Source organism: Choloepus didactylus, chromosome 21 (assembly GCF_015220235.1).
Source record: "Choloepus didactylus isolate mChoDid1 chromosome 21, mChoDid1.pri, whole genome shotgun sequence".
Lineage (NCBI taxonomy): Eukaryota > Metazoa > Chordata > Mammalia > Pilosa > Megalonychidae > Choloepus > Choloepus didactylus.
The window spans coordinates 15,915,639-15,930,301 of NC_051327.1; the positions used below are offsets into that span (position 1 = coordinate 15,915,639).

Sequence of the window (14,663 nt, forward strand, 5' to 3'; positions counted from 1 at the left end):
TAAGAATGAGTTAAAACAACAGTTTAAACTAGCAAAATACTGGCTCCACCACCTAAAGACCCAGGACCCACTCTCAATTAGGAGGAAATGGATTTAAATTGATCGGAGCCATCAGCCCATTATTTTACTTCCTTCAAACTGTTAAGGTTTTCTTTCATGTGGGTTTTTTTTTTAACTAGTAACAAGCAAATAAGGTCTATCCTTCACCTTTAAGTATACTGAAATAAACTTCAAGACTGCAAATAAGGAACTTTTGTAACTCAATCTTTTGGACGAGTGCCATAATCGCTCAACCCAGAAAGCAGATCAATAAAAACGAAGAAAACCCTTCAAAATCAGCTAAAATGCCTACCACTAGGATATTGTTCATGTAAGAATACAGACAGTACATTTAGGATAGGAAACTTCATTCAATACTGTAACTATTCAACAAGAATTTTTTTTTAAAAAAAGGGAATACCTATATGAAAAAAATGTTTTATCCAAACATTTGACCCCTACTCTAAAAAATGCGGTGTGACTTTCCATTCTAGGAGATGTTCTTTTCCTGGGGCAGTATTCTAAAGTAGCCTTTGTTTTTTGGTATTTCTAGTTGTGTCCATCCTTTTGAGATCTAGTTTCAGGTTATTATTTGTATATGAGGCAAAACTCAATTTTACCAATTCATTTTATTAAGAATTGCTAAAGCCAAGTTTCAGCAAAATTAAATGACCAAAACAGTATCTTATGCTTGAATACATACACTTATAGAAATATCTTTAATAAGAAGTATAAAAAATTATCCCAAGTATCACTAAATTCTAAGGGAAAAGTAATAGGATCTCAAAAAAATTTTTAATTCTTATTTATAAAAGCAATTTCTTCAAAATGACAAGTACAGACATCTTGTTCTAAGATGGTACATGAAATAAGTGAAAAGGATATGAGTTGACTCAGCTGGAAGATTACATATGTTTATCATTAGTTTAGGTTATTACGTAAGGAATGCTATATTCTGGCAAACTTTTAGACTGCCAAAATCTATCTACCTTTGAAACTGATGATTTTATTATTTCTGCATCTTAATTATTAAGTACTAAAAGCTAAATATCTGTTTTTCTTGAAAGAGAGAAAACTTATTCAAACCTAAAAAGGTCCATATACATTTACTGCAATTAGTTCAGATTGTGAACACAAAATTTATGTCTTTTTTCCAACATGCTACCATTTGTTCTAATTTTGTCCACTTAGTAGCTTCTATAGAAAATGTGTTTAAGGTAACTCAATGAACCAATTCAGTTTGTCTTTTGAAGCTACCAAAAAAAAATAATAATTTAGTATCTAGATATATTTATTATAAAATGTCAACATCTGACAGTTTACAAAACAAACCATTTTTAATATAGGAACAGATAACTTGAAAAAAACAAATTGCTCAAGATCACAGAATTAAACAAATTCAAACCCACATCAACTATTTGCTCTCAATCCCCTGTGCTCTTTCAAACTACACCACACTGTAAAATTTAATCCAATTTAAAACATTTTTTCAAATGCCACTATCCACAATATTTAAATTTCAGAAAAAAGTTTACGTTTTCAAGGACTTAGACAACTGTAATGGCATTTAAGTCCATGCACTTCCCCCTTAAAAAAAATTTTTCCCAGTACTTAGGAAAAGAATTGTTCGATTCTAAAACAGACGAGATATTTTCAGTCACAAAGTACTGCCACATAAAATACTTGCTAATTACAAAAGAAAACATGCCATGTGCCATCAGAACCAAGTGATCAAAGTTAACACTAGTCATAGGACAAATAGACATCTTGCCCCACCCAACGAAATACAATGAGAACACATCACTTCCGTGATACTGCTGCCCAAAATGCTCAACCTGACTCTAATCATGAGGAAGCACTTGAACATCGAGTTGAGAAACATTCTATAAAGTGACTGCCCATAATCTTCAAAAAGGTCAAGGGCATGAACCCCAAAGGAAGAGTAAGAAACTGTTTTAAAGTTAAGTTTACTAGAGAGACAAGACAACTGGGTAAAAATGAGATCCTGGATTCAGACCCTTCTGCTATAAAGGACAGCCATCTTAGGGCATTTGGCAAAACTTGAATGAGGTCTCTGTCTCTAAGAAGTTTCTGTCTGTTGACTATTCTTACAACTATTTTGTAAATTTAAAACTCTCAAAATAGTTTTTAATGCGTAAGTGTGAGAGTATGTGTGTGGGGGTGCTGTGTTAATTAAATTTTCTACTACTTTTGCCTTACTTCATGGATGTCTCCTGCTGTCACAGAATGTCAGAATTAAGAGAAAAGCAAAGAAAGTTAAATAGTGAAGTACTGACTAGTATTTGTCTCAGCTAAATAAAGCCAGAGATGAGCTGTTTTTCTTTCTTCCTGTATTTTCAGGAAGAAGTGATCAGAAATTCATGAAGGTAAGTATGTCCAGAAATGCAAAAAATACGTGCAACCTTAGCTAAATATTAACAACCAAAACTTCTCTGCAGATTGGGCATCAACAGGTAAATCAGAGTCTGTCACCTTGGGTAGTATTTGTTACTGACTATAAATTTGTAGTTGGGGGCAAAGGGTCCCCTGTCGTTCCTTTTATCCCAGAACCAACATAGTGCCTTGCACACAGTGGGCTCTCACAACACATGTGCTGAATGAAAAAGGAACACCAGGCTCCTGGCTGAATTTTTCTCCGAAACAAGAATTTAGTCATACTGAATGTTACCGAAATAGTAGATCCCCAGCTAGAAATATGTCTTTTATCCCAGGTAATTTTTCCTGGTTTTTCAACCTTGTAAGCTATCTTGTTTATTAATAGTGTAAGTGAAATTATTAAGACAATGTCACCTCTGAAACAATAACAGTTATTTAGCAAAATATTTATATTTTCAAAAAATTAATTTCAGAATAACAGAATTGGAAATCACCATCATACAGTGGTTAAGAGCATGGGCTCTAGAATCTGACAGCCTAGGTTTGTATCAAGATTGTCCCTTACTATGCCTTCTTGGATTAGTTAGCCTCTCTACACCTCACATATTCCTGTATGTTAAAATGGGATTAGCAGAAATGCCTGCTTACATCATGACTGCAGTGAGGATTAAATGAATTAATGTGGGTAGCGCTTACAACAGTAAATTAATAACAAGCTCTCAAAAATGTTGCTAGCTATTGTCATTGGTATTGAAGTCCACCCTTCTCCTCTGGCTCTGGGTTATCCTTTAACAGAGAGCTTGCTACTCTTATTAAAGTAGTAATTTTCTATTACCGGACTAGTAAAAAATTGTAAAGAACCAAAATCTGCCTCTTTGTCACTTCTACAAAAGAGTCCTTTAAATTCATTGTGTTCCCTCCACAAGTACTCTCCCTGTCAAAACTAAACATCCTCAGGTTTCTCCCATGATTTACATGTGACTCAACTTCTAAAACATTCCACATCCTCACCATTCTCTACACATTCTCTAGTTTGTCCAGGTAATATCCCAGAACTGGACACAATATTTTAGATAAGGTCAGTTCACCAGAAACTGTACTAGGACATGTAACTCCCAGAATTTTTATATCCCTTGACTGTTAACACACAACAATATACTTCCCATTTCTAAGAAATTATCTCCACATGCTTCACAGGTATTTTCCAAAGGGAAACAACTGTTTTCAAAGGGGTGGATGACAAATTCAAAATTAAGCCGGTGTTTCATTCAGAGGTTCCAATTTACAAAAATTTAATATCAGGGTGCTAAATATCACAATTTATATTAATTTACAATAATATACATTAACACACACACTTCAACAGACAGGAGAAGGAGCCTGAGGATTCATTTTAGTCCATTTGACTTTCCTTAATTTTTAGAAGTTATATACAATACCATGGCAATTGTTTAGAAATAAAATTAGAAATCCCCAAAACAAACCTTTTATCAAAATTGATTTTTAAATCAAGACTTTTAACTTTCTATAGCAAGTTATACATACATTTTAAGATACTAAATTCTTCATTTCTGTCTGTGGGAAAAAATATGTGGTAACTTTATAAGTAAATATCAAGTGATCCCACCAGAAGAGATCAATTTATAAAAATAAGGTTTGATTTGCAACGGTGTTATATTCGCATAAAACTTATTTATACCCTCTTGACTCCATTCAGAAAGAAAAAAAAAGAATTTGTGAGAGCTAACAAAAAAAGCCACTTTACAATAGCAACTAAAAGAATTATATAGCTAGGAATAAATGTAACCAAGAATGTAAAGGACTTCTACATGAAAGAAATTAAAGAAGACCTAAAGAAATGGAAGGACATTCCATGTTCATAGATTGGAAAAATAAATATTAAGATGTCAGTCCTACCTAAAACGATATCGTTTCAACGCAATCCCAATCAATATTCCAACAGCCTTCTTTGCAGGAATGGAAAAGCCAATCATCAAATTTATCAAGAAGGGTAAAGTGCCCAGAATAGCCAAAACCATCTTAAAAATGAGGAACAAAGTTAGAGAACTTTCCAACTTTAAAACTTATTACAGAGGTACACTAATCAAAACAGCACATATACTAGCTCAAGGACAGATATACAGACCAACTGAATAGAATTCAGAGCTCAGAAATAAGACCTCACATCTATGGCTAACTGATTTTTTAAAAGAATGCAAAGTCCATTCAATTGGGAAAAGAATAGTCTCTTCAAGAACAAATGGTGCTGGGAAAACTGGATGTCCGTATGCAAAATAATGAAGGTGAACCCCCACCTCACACCATATGCAAAAATTAATTCAAAATGGATCAAAGACCTAAACATAATAACCCAAAATATGAAACTCCTAGAAGAAAACATACGGAAGCATCTTCAGGACACTGTCTTAGGCAGTGGTTTATTAGACCAAAAGTATGAGCAACAAAAGGAAAAAAAAAAAAAAAACACAGATGCAATGTCATCAAAATTAAAAACCGTGTTTCAAGGGAATTTATCAAGAAAGTAAAAGACAACATGCAGAATGGGAAAAAATATCCAGAAACCATCTATCCAATAAGGGTTTATTATCTAAACTCAACAACAAAAAAACAAATAAACCCAATTAAAAAAGAGTTGAATAGATATTTCTCCGAACAGGATATAACAAATGGCCACTACACATATGAAAAGATGCTCAACATCATTAGCCATTAGGGACCCTCAAATCAAAATCATAATGAGATACCACTTCACACCCAGTAGAATGCAATTATTAAAAAAAAAAAAAAAAAAACAGAAAAAAAGAAGTGTTGGCATAGATGTGGAGAATACAGCACTGTGGAAAACAGTTTGGCAGTTCCTCAGAAAGTTACATATAGAATTATACCATATAACCTAGCAATCCCACTGCTACGTACACACCTAAAAGAACTGAAGGCATGGGGGAAGGAAAAAAAAAAAAGGGCATCCAGTGTTCTTTTTTACTTTAATTGTTCTTCTGCACTTTAATTTTTATTCTTATTATTTTTGTGTGCGTGGTAATGAAAATGTCAAAAATTAATTTTGGTGATGAATGAACAACTATATAACGGTACTGTAAACAACTGAATGCATACTTTGTTTTGTATGACTGCATGGTATGTGACTATATCTCAATAAAATGAATAAAAAATTAAAAAAAAAAAAAGCCAAACACGCCACCTGAAAATCAGACAGAAAGCATCTCAGACCCTTAGTCCAAATTGAATCCTGCCACTAACACATGAGTGACTTTGGAGGCAGCCCCTTCCCGAGCTGAGTCCTATTTGAGACCACGGCCTCAGCCTTGGGAGAGACCTTGAGGCAAAATCAAATTGCTAAGCCTTGCCTGAACACCTTGTTCACATAAAATGTGAGATAATAAGTATGTGTTATTCTCCCTTTACCCAGTGTATGAGCAGGTGAGTAATAAAGACAAAAAATATGTGTAAATAATAGGGGAAATAAGGGGTATGGGATGTTTGGGGTGTTCTTTTTTCTTTTTCTTTTTTGAAGTAATGAAAATGTTCTAAAACTGTGATGATGAATGCAAAACTATATGATGGTACTGTGAGCTGTTGATTGTTTACTTTGGATGGGTTATATGGTGTGTGAATATATCTCAACAAAATCGCATTTAAAAAAAAAGAATTGAAAGCAGAGACCCAAACAGATATTTGTACACCAGATATTCATAGTGGCAGAAATCACAATTGCCTGAAGGTGGAAGCAACCCAAGTGTCCATCAACTAATGAATGGATAAACAAAACGTGGTATAGACACAGAATGGAATATTATTTGGTCATAAAAAGGAATGAAGTTTTGAAGAATGTGCCTTGAAGGCCTCAATATGCATGACCTTGAAGATGTCATGTTGAATGAAATAAGCCAGACACAAAAGGACAAATACTGTATAATTTCTCTTATATGAAATAATTAGAATATACAAATTAATTCAGAGACGGATACTAGAGTACAGGTTACGGGGGGGGGGGATAAGTTAATACTTAATTGGTACAGAGTATCTGTTTGGTGTGATGTAGTAAAAGTTTGGTAATGGATGATGGTAATGGCAGCACAGCATTGTGAATGTAATCAATGCCACCGAATTGTACACTTAAAAATGGCTAAAATGCCCAAGTTTTATGTTATGTTACCACAAGAAAGTAAAAATAAATCACTGCTTTGAAATAAAGTGGGTGCATCTTTTAAAGCCTAAATCAAACTCTTAATTGTGGAAGCATGAAAATTTGACTACCTCAATCTACTCCCCAAAGAGTACAGTACTTTACACCCACTAGTTCGCCTATTCTTAAAAACAACACCACCAAAAAAAAACAAAAAACAAAAAACAAAAACAAAAAGCAAACTAAGGGTTGGCAAAGATGAGAAGAAATAATGAACCCTGTACATTGCTGGTGCAAATGTAAAATGGTGCAAAAGCTTGGGGGTTCCTCAGAAAGTTCAACACAATTACCACATGATCTGCCAATCCCACTTCTAGATACATACCCAGAAGAACTGAAAGCAGGGACTCTGAAAAGATATTTGAACACTATTGTTCATAGCAGCATTGTCCACAACCGTCAAAGATGGAAATGACCCTAATGTCCATCTGAATGGATAAGCAAAATGTGGTATTATACATACAATGGAATATTTATTATTCAGCCATAAAAAGGAATGACGTTTTGATACATACTATATAACACAGATGAACCTCGAAGACATCATGTTGAATGAAACAAGCCAAATACAAAAGAATAATGTATGACCTCACTTTTATAAAATAGCTAGAATAAGCAAATTTATAGAGACTGAAAACTACAGGTTACCAGGGGATGGGAGGGTCAAGACTAGAGAGGTATTGCTTAACAAGTAGAGAATTAGATATAATGAAAAGGTTTTGGTAATGGACCATGATGATACTGTGAATGTTAATTGATACACCGAACAGTATACATGTAAGTAGTTTAAAATGGGAATTTCTGTGTTGTACATATGTTACCATAAGAATTTTTTTAATGTTTATTCAAAAAATAAGCTTAAAAAGTCACCTTATTCCAAAAACCTAAAAACATAAACCAGACTGGATATATGAACTTAAGATTCCTCATCCTGAAACTCTCCATAAGCAATAAAATTTGCCCATTCCAGTATTTTACAAGTAGACTACACCATAAATAAATCTTTGTGTCCCAGGACCTTACACAATGCCTGACCTGCCCAGATGTCCCTCAATGTGCTGGATAAGGAAGTAAATGAGCACTGTTTCAAATATAATAAAGGACCTCTTCTTTTCCAAAACTTAAAATATATAAAACACATAAGCTCAACAGTGAACAAGTTCAAGCACTAATTTTGCTCTTATACAGAAAACTTCCTACAGAAGAGACTGCAACTAAATAAAAAATTACGAATTAAGTACATTCAAAGGGAACATCTAGTTGCGTAAAGTTGCACTGTTTTACAAAATATTCTAGGAAAATTACCTTAAAAGCTTTAGAGAAGTGCTAAGGTACAAACATTATGATAAACATATATAATCTACAGGAAATAATTTTTAAAAGTATAAAAAATAATAAGTGCTCTGTAAAGACTCTGTTTGCAAATGGGATCAAAACACACATAGAGCAATTCTCATTGGCCCTTAAAAGCTGAGAACCTAGACAGTTAGAAAACTTCGCAGGATTTGTCCAACCAGGGCTCACTAACTGGATACCAAAAACAGAACCAACTCTTCCCTGCTGCTTCTCCAACTATAACATCCCATATCACAATCATATACATTACTTTAAAAAAAAGAAATACCCACACATTATTTTGTCTGCCATACTACAAAAATAAAAACTTCAAAAATCTTAAGGAACCACTTGGAGGAAAGGCATTCAGGGTAGAAACAAAAGAAGACACATATTTATTCTTCACAAAGGGGCAAACTCATTTTACACAGTTTTTTCTAGGCCAGTGAGAGATGTATTTGAATCCATCCAAATTCTTCTTTGCCAAGGTAGGCATTAAAAAGAAAATACAGGAAAAAGAAGTGCAGCTAACAGATCTCCTTGTAATTCTTTTCAGTCAATTTTCAAACTCCAGTACTAGGGTCCATTTCTCTGCCCTTCCCTCATGTATAAAGTGGGTATGATACATGCTGTCATCCTCCTTGGTGAAATTATCATTTCAAAAATGAGATAATGTAATTGAACTGTTTTAAAGCCTGAGGCCAAAACCAGTTATTAATTTCAGTTCAGTTCCAATATCTTGTTTATTTTCTTGAAACCAATCTGGTCTGCAAACCCAATCTAGACAAAATTCTATTCACATTTGCATCATAAACAATAAGAGCTATATCTGGATATCACAAATTCTTTATAAGGAACAATATATAAGCAAAGTTTTCTCAGGTTTCATCAAACTGTCATTTTCCAATAAAAACATTTACATGAGGGGGTCAAGCCACAAATAAGATAACTCATCTTTTCTCACCTCTTTTAACTGCCCTATCAAGGCAAAGAAATTGCAATTGCCCTTCAACTCTTTTATTAGTTTTTATCTCAAATCTCAACCAAGAAGGGTATCTACTACCTCAAAAATTTACAGCTCAAGGTAAGCTGAAGTTATGTGTTGGACAACTAGTTCCAGAAAGTTATTTTTCAATTATAAACTCACCATTTGAGAGTTGAACATGATTTGCTTTCATTAATTATACAAATTCATGTATTCCAGAAAAAGGATGTAACAATCAGGGGATAATGCCATGATGAACAAGTCCTCACCCTCACAGAGCTTGTAGGAGATTAACATTATAGTCTCAATATTACCAGTACAATTTTTACTACCTGAGAAAATTTAATTTCTCAAAATGACTTATCACATTAGGCTTTTTATGACTAGCATGTATTGAAATGCAAAATCATCCCAAGCACTTTAACTCATATAATCTTTGCAACAATCCTGAGAGAAACAGGTTCTATAATTACCCATTTTGAAAAATAAGGAAACTGAGTCACAAAACTGTGAAGTGACTTGCCCAAGATCACACAGCCAGGATGTGGTAAGAACCAGGATCTGAATTCAGGCAGGCTGATTTCAGAACTTGTGGCTATTTCCACGAAGCTATGCTTCTTCTATTAATTATAAATTCATTTTGCCTCTCAGGTTACATTTCTTAAATAAACTAATCCTAAAATCCTATATATTTCTTAACTTTACCCAATCCTCCAACAATTTCATCAATCTCAGGCCACATCTGACTTACATTTTCTCACTAGGTCAAAAGCTGGAAAAAACAGTTGAGTAGTACCAGAAACCAACAAGAAAAAAACATGGGACATCAAGACAAGGAATGTAGAAACAAAGAGGAAAAAAAGGAAGAAAAAAAAACAAGAAAAGGGCAATGGTGAGAGTTCCAGTGGAGAGCAGGAAAATCAAGAAGGACATAAAAGAGAAGAACTAGGAATTAAGAAAACCAAGTTAATACCTCCAGCACGTCCAATGATTTAGCCATATCACTTTTACCGTGTGTACACATGCTCTAAAATACTAAATTTTCATTTTATTTCCCCAGGCAGGAAATCTCAGCTACACATTGGTAAAGTGAGTATTATTCTTCATAATTGTTATGCAGCCATTTTGAGCCTACTGATTACAGCTCTCAAGCTACAATTATAACGGGCAACTTATTTCCTACTTTTTTCTGGTTAGTAACAATGAATAACCTTCAGTGATTCACAGTGATGGGAGCCCAACACTGTGAATGTAACACCACTAAATTGCATACCTGAAAGTGGTTAAAATAGGAAATTTTATGTTCTGAACATGTTACCACATTAAAAAATAATAAAAAGAAAATTATACATAGCTAATTGTCACTTATGTCTTTAACCATGACATTAAGATATACATGGCTATGGATAACATGACAGATAACCTTTTCTAAAAAAGCCACATGAAAAACAAATGAGCAAGCTTAACCCAAACAAACATTTGAAGAAAAATGTTACCGCTGATCTTTAGTAGATTGCTACTGATAAAATTCCTGGCAATTACCTTTCAGGTCAACTATCTCAAAGACATTCTTCCTACACTGGAAATACTATTCAAAAGCTTACTTGATCACCATCAGTTTAAGACAGTGGTAGGACAATCTGATGCTAATTACACCACAGCAGTTAGAGAATTGCAATGTTTAAAAAACAAAAACAAAAAAAAAAAACGTTTTCAATAAAGAATGAAATGGGTATAAAGGTATAAATGAATTAACTGGAATGCAATGCAAATAGCTGGTCACCAGTAATAAATTTTCAGTCTTTTATTTACAAATCTTTTAAATAACAACAGCCTGGAATAGGAACCTTGTTTTCTCTGTGTGTTTTTGAACATAGCATCCATTTATAGATCAATAAAAATTACAGGATATCATAGAGACAGAAAATAGACTAGAAGTTACCAGGGGTTGGGGGTGGCTGGGTAATGGGGAATAATTGCCTAATGGATAAAGAGATTCTGTTTTGGGTGATGAGAAAGTTTCAGTAATGGAAGGTGATGATGGCAGCGCAACTGGGTACAAGTAATTAATGTCAGTGAATTGTACATTAAAAATGGTTAAAATGACAAATTTTATGTAACCAGATATTTAAAAATCCAACCAATAAAACTTGTTGAATTCTGTGCAATAGAGAAAACAATTTGAACATAATTTTAAGCTAATATCATTTCTCCTACTTTAACCTGACTTACTTTCTCCAGAAATACACCATAAAATTTTAAATTTAAATATAAATTTAAATATAAATATTTTAAGTGCAACAAACTAAAAACCTTTCTCAACAGGACTGGTTCCCCAAGAAAAAGAACCCCAAAAACCTACATCTTGTTACAAAATTTTAATTTTGTAATCCTAGCCAAACAAAAAAAAGAAATCTTAACTGTTTCCCAAGCAATCTACAGTAGGCTGTCCTAATTATTTTCGGTTCTTTAAAATCTAGTTAAAGTCAAGAAAAGCAAACATCTAAAACAAAATTTTCCTTTTTTTTTCACCATTGTGAACAGTTCTCAAAGTGTAGTCCCAGTTGCCGGCAGCATCAGCACCACCTGGGAACTTGTTGGAAACGCAAATTCCAGGGCCCCGCCCCACACCTACAAAATCAGACTCTCTAGGGTGAGGTCCAGCAATCTGCATTGAAACATCCTTCCGGGGATGCTGAAGCGCCCAGGAGTTTGAGAACCACTGGGCTTAAGAGTCCTATGGCCTAGGTTCAAGTCTTGGTTTACCTGCTGGGTAAGCAACAGTAAAGCACCTAACTTCTCTAGGCTTGTTCCTCATCTATAAAATGGGAATTACGGGTTAGTTATTTGGATGGAAGAAGATACACGTAAAGTGCTTAACAGCAATCAATGCCTGGCAGTAAGAACCACTCAAATGTCAGCAATTACTGCTCTTATAGGCAAGGAGGCTTTAAAGCGTGCAGACATGGCGGGGGGGGGGGGGGAGACGACAAAGATGCAGAAGTCCTAAACCCAGTCCCTGGAGGAGTTTAACAGCTAGGAACTAGGCTAGGCACGTGAACACAAGGCAAAATCAAACGCACTCCTCGAGAAGATAAAAGACGACCTCCAAGTAGGTACAACCAAGTTCTTTAGAAGAGTAAGAAGAAACAAATTCTGATCAGACAACATAAGAAAGTTTTAAGGAAGCGATTACATATGGTCAAGCTGTCCATAACCTCAAGAGTCATTCCAGCCTGAGGGTGTGAGCCAAGATTCCAAGAAGGAGACTAAACGAAAGCACAACGGCAGTGAACTCTAGTGGCTGTACAGCGGACCAAGTGCAAAAATAGAGCAGGAAAGTTAAATCACCCCAAATGACAGGCCTCAGGAAAAGCCTCGGCCTCCTCAAGGAATGCTAATGCACATTCTTCTCTGCAAACTAACTTGCCTTTTGTTTCCTAAACACCCAGAGGCTACTTTTATGCCCTGTCGAACATCAAGCCAATCAAGCCACTGTAGGCAGGAAAGTTGAATAAGAGGTGAGACGTCTGAGCGGAGCCGGGTATTTCCCCAGAGTGAGCAGTATCCAAGCACCACTGATAAGCCGACATCTGCACATTCTCTGCTGCAAATTACTAGGCGCAACACCAAAACGTAAAAAATCCGCTGCGTTCTAAAGCAAAACTTGGATAAGGAAAAGTGGAGGAGGCGGGAGCTCAGCGCTTTTTATTTTCTTCCTCCTCTCTCCGACCCCGTCTGGGTGCTGGGTGACTCCAGACGGCTAATTTCCCTGGCCTTAAGGCAGAGGCTTTCCTTCCGGTCATTGTGTTTACTTTCCCCTACGAACAAGCCCCGCGGGGCAGAGACAAAGCCCACTCCGGACTCCACCTGGGAGCCGGGAGAAAGCGGGGAGACGCGCCGCCCGCGGGCCACAGTTACCACGCAGCGCGCGGCACCGCCCCCGCCGGCCGCCGGGCCAATCGGGCGCGTCTGCTGCCCCGGCGCAGGAGCCCCAGATACACCAGGCCGAGCGCGACCCCACGGGCTCGGGCCTGGCACCGAGCGCGCGCCCCCTCCGCCCGAGCCGGCCAATCAGGACGCCGGGGCATGCGCAGCCCGCACGCTCGCTCGCTCACTCGCGCGCGCGGACCTCACGCGTGAGGGGCGCACCCCCCACCCCCACCAACCGCGCCACCGGCGCGCGCGCCCCTCCCCCAGGCGCACCGCGGCGCGCGCGTGCAACTGTCGTCCTGCCGACACCCCCTGCCCCACCCCCATCGCGCTCGTCCCGCCAGCTGCCGACTCCGCGGGGGCGTGGGGGGGGCGCGCGGGGTGCCCAAGGGCTCTGGGCCGCGCACACACCCGGTTACTGTTCGCAGACCTCTTCTCCGTGCAGCCCCGGAGGGGAAAAGTCTCAAATAAAAGGCCCCGCTCGCAATGGCGCCCGCGGCAGGGGCGGGAGAGGGGGAGGAATCAGTAGAGATGGACTCACCCTAGTGCAGCAGCCTCCAGGCAGCGCCGGGGCTGAGGGTGCCGAAGGGAAGCGAGTGTGGGCCGGAAGCCAACTGCGGCCACCGGGAGCAGCCTCGGGCTGAGGCGAGCTGGGGAGCGGGCAGGAGGTGAGAGGGCGAGGGGCCCGTGCGTCTCGGCCGAGCTCCTGTCACCGCCGCATGGCCGCCCCGGCAGGGCCTCTCTCCGCGCCTTGATCTGATCACAGGGGACGGAGGGAGAGACCGGGGTAACCGCGGCAGGCGGACGGCCACGGCTAAAGAGCGCGTGCGGGGAAGCGGGGGGGCGATCGGCGGCCCCTTTTCTCTGCTCTCCTAGCTTCTCTCACCCTCCTCCTCCTCTTTTTTTTTTTTTTTTTTTTTTTTTTTGTTCCTCGAAGGCGCGCTGCGCGTGCGCACTCGCAGTGCCGCCCAGCGGGAGTTGTAGTTTGTGAATCGTCACTACCAACACGACGGCAGGGGCAGCGGACTACGACTCCCAGGAAGCCGCGCGCCGGCGAGCCGCTAGCCAAGGACGAGGCGAGCGCAGCGCCCGGCCCTCTCCGGCAAGGACTGTCAATGGAGGCGCGGGTGGTGGGAGCTAGAACATGGCTGCACCTGGGGCCTGCGCGGCCGCCCGGGTGGGGGAGGGGAGCTGGGGAGTAGGAGCGAAAATCGAGCCCGGTGGAGACTCCAGCCTCTTCCTTGCCGCGCTCCAGTCTGCCTCCGCCACCTTCGCGTTTTGGACTTAACTCTTGCGCCCAAGATTCCCTGCCAGTTGCGAGGCCAGGCCGGCCTGTGGCCCTCTGGGATCCGCAAAGGGACTTCCTCCGCCCTGCACCACCCTCCGGGACACAAAGAACTCTTGTTAGTGTCTTCCAAGCTTGCCCAGAAAGCGGCCGAAAAAGACTGTCACCCCATCTTAGGACAGGCGGGTGGGGGAGCGAGGATTCTTCTGTTTTTATCCACCACCCTACCCCGGTCATTGCCTTCGCTCTATCTCTCAGCGTTTAGAAAGAAGGACGAAAAGTCACGGAGTGGGAGCAAAAAAAAAAATCTGACTTTTTTTTTTTTCGTTTGCCCCTGCCTTGGTATGCCCACTGCTAAGCAATTTAACTCAAACCCCTTCCCCCAATTATTCTTTGCTTCTCGATTTCATGACCTGTGAATTTCGAAAATGGTGAGTCGTTACTGTTCATCTAAATTAACTCAA

At 38.9% G+C, this 14,663-nt stretch overlaps 1 protein-coding gene across 7 annotated transcripts in view; it reads right to left on the reverse strand.

Moving 5' to 3' along the window:
* The window catches only part of GTF2I (general transcription factor IIi), a 100,796-nt gene extending 86,990 nt beyond the window's left edge, over nucleotides 1-13,806 (reverse strand). For all 7 annotated transcript variants that reach the window (XM_037813518.1, XM_037813517.1, XM_037813514.1 and 4 more), the window contains exon 1: nucleotides 13,456-13,806. The gene's annotated coding sequence lies outside the window, so the exon portion shown is untranslated. The remainder of the gene's footprint in view (nucleotides 1-13,455) is intronic.
* Between the last annotated feature and the right edge of the window lie 857 nt (nucleotides 13,807-14,663).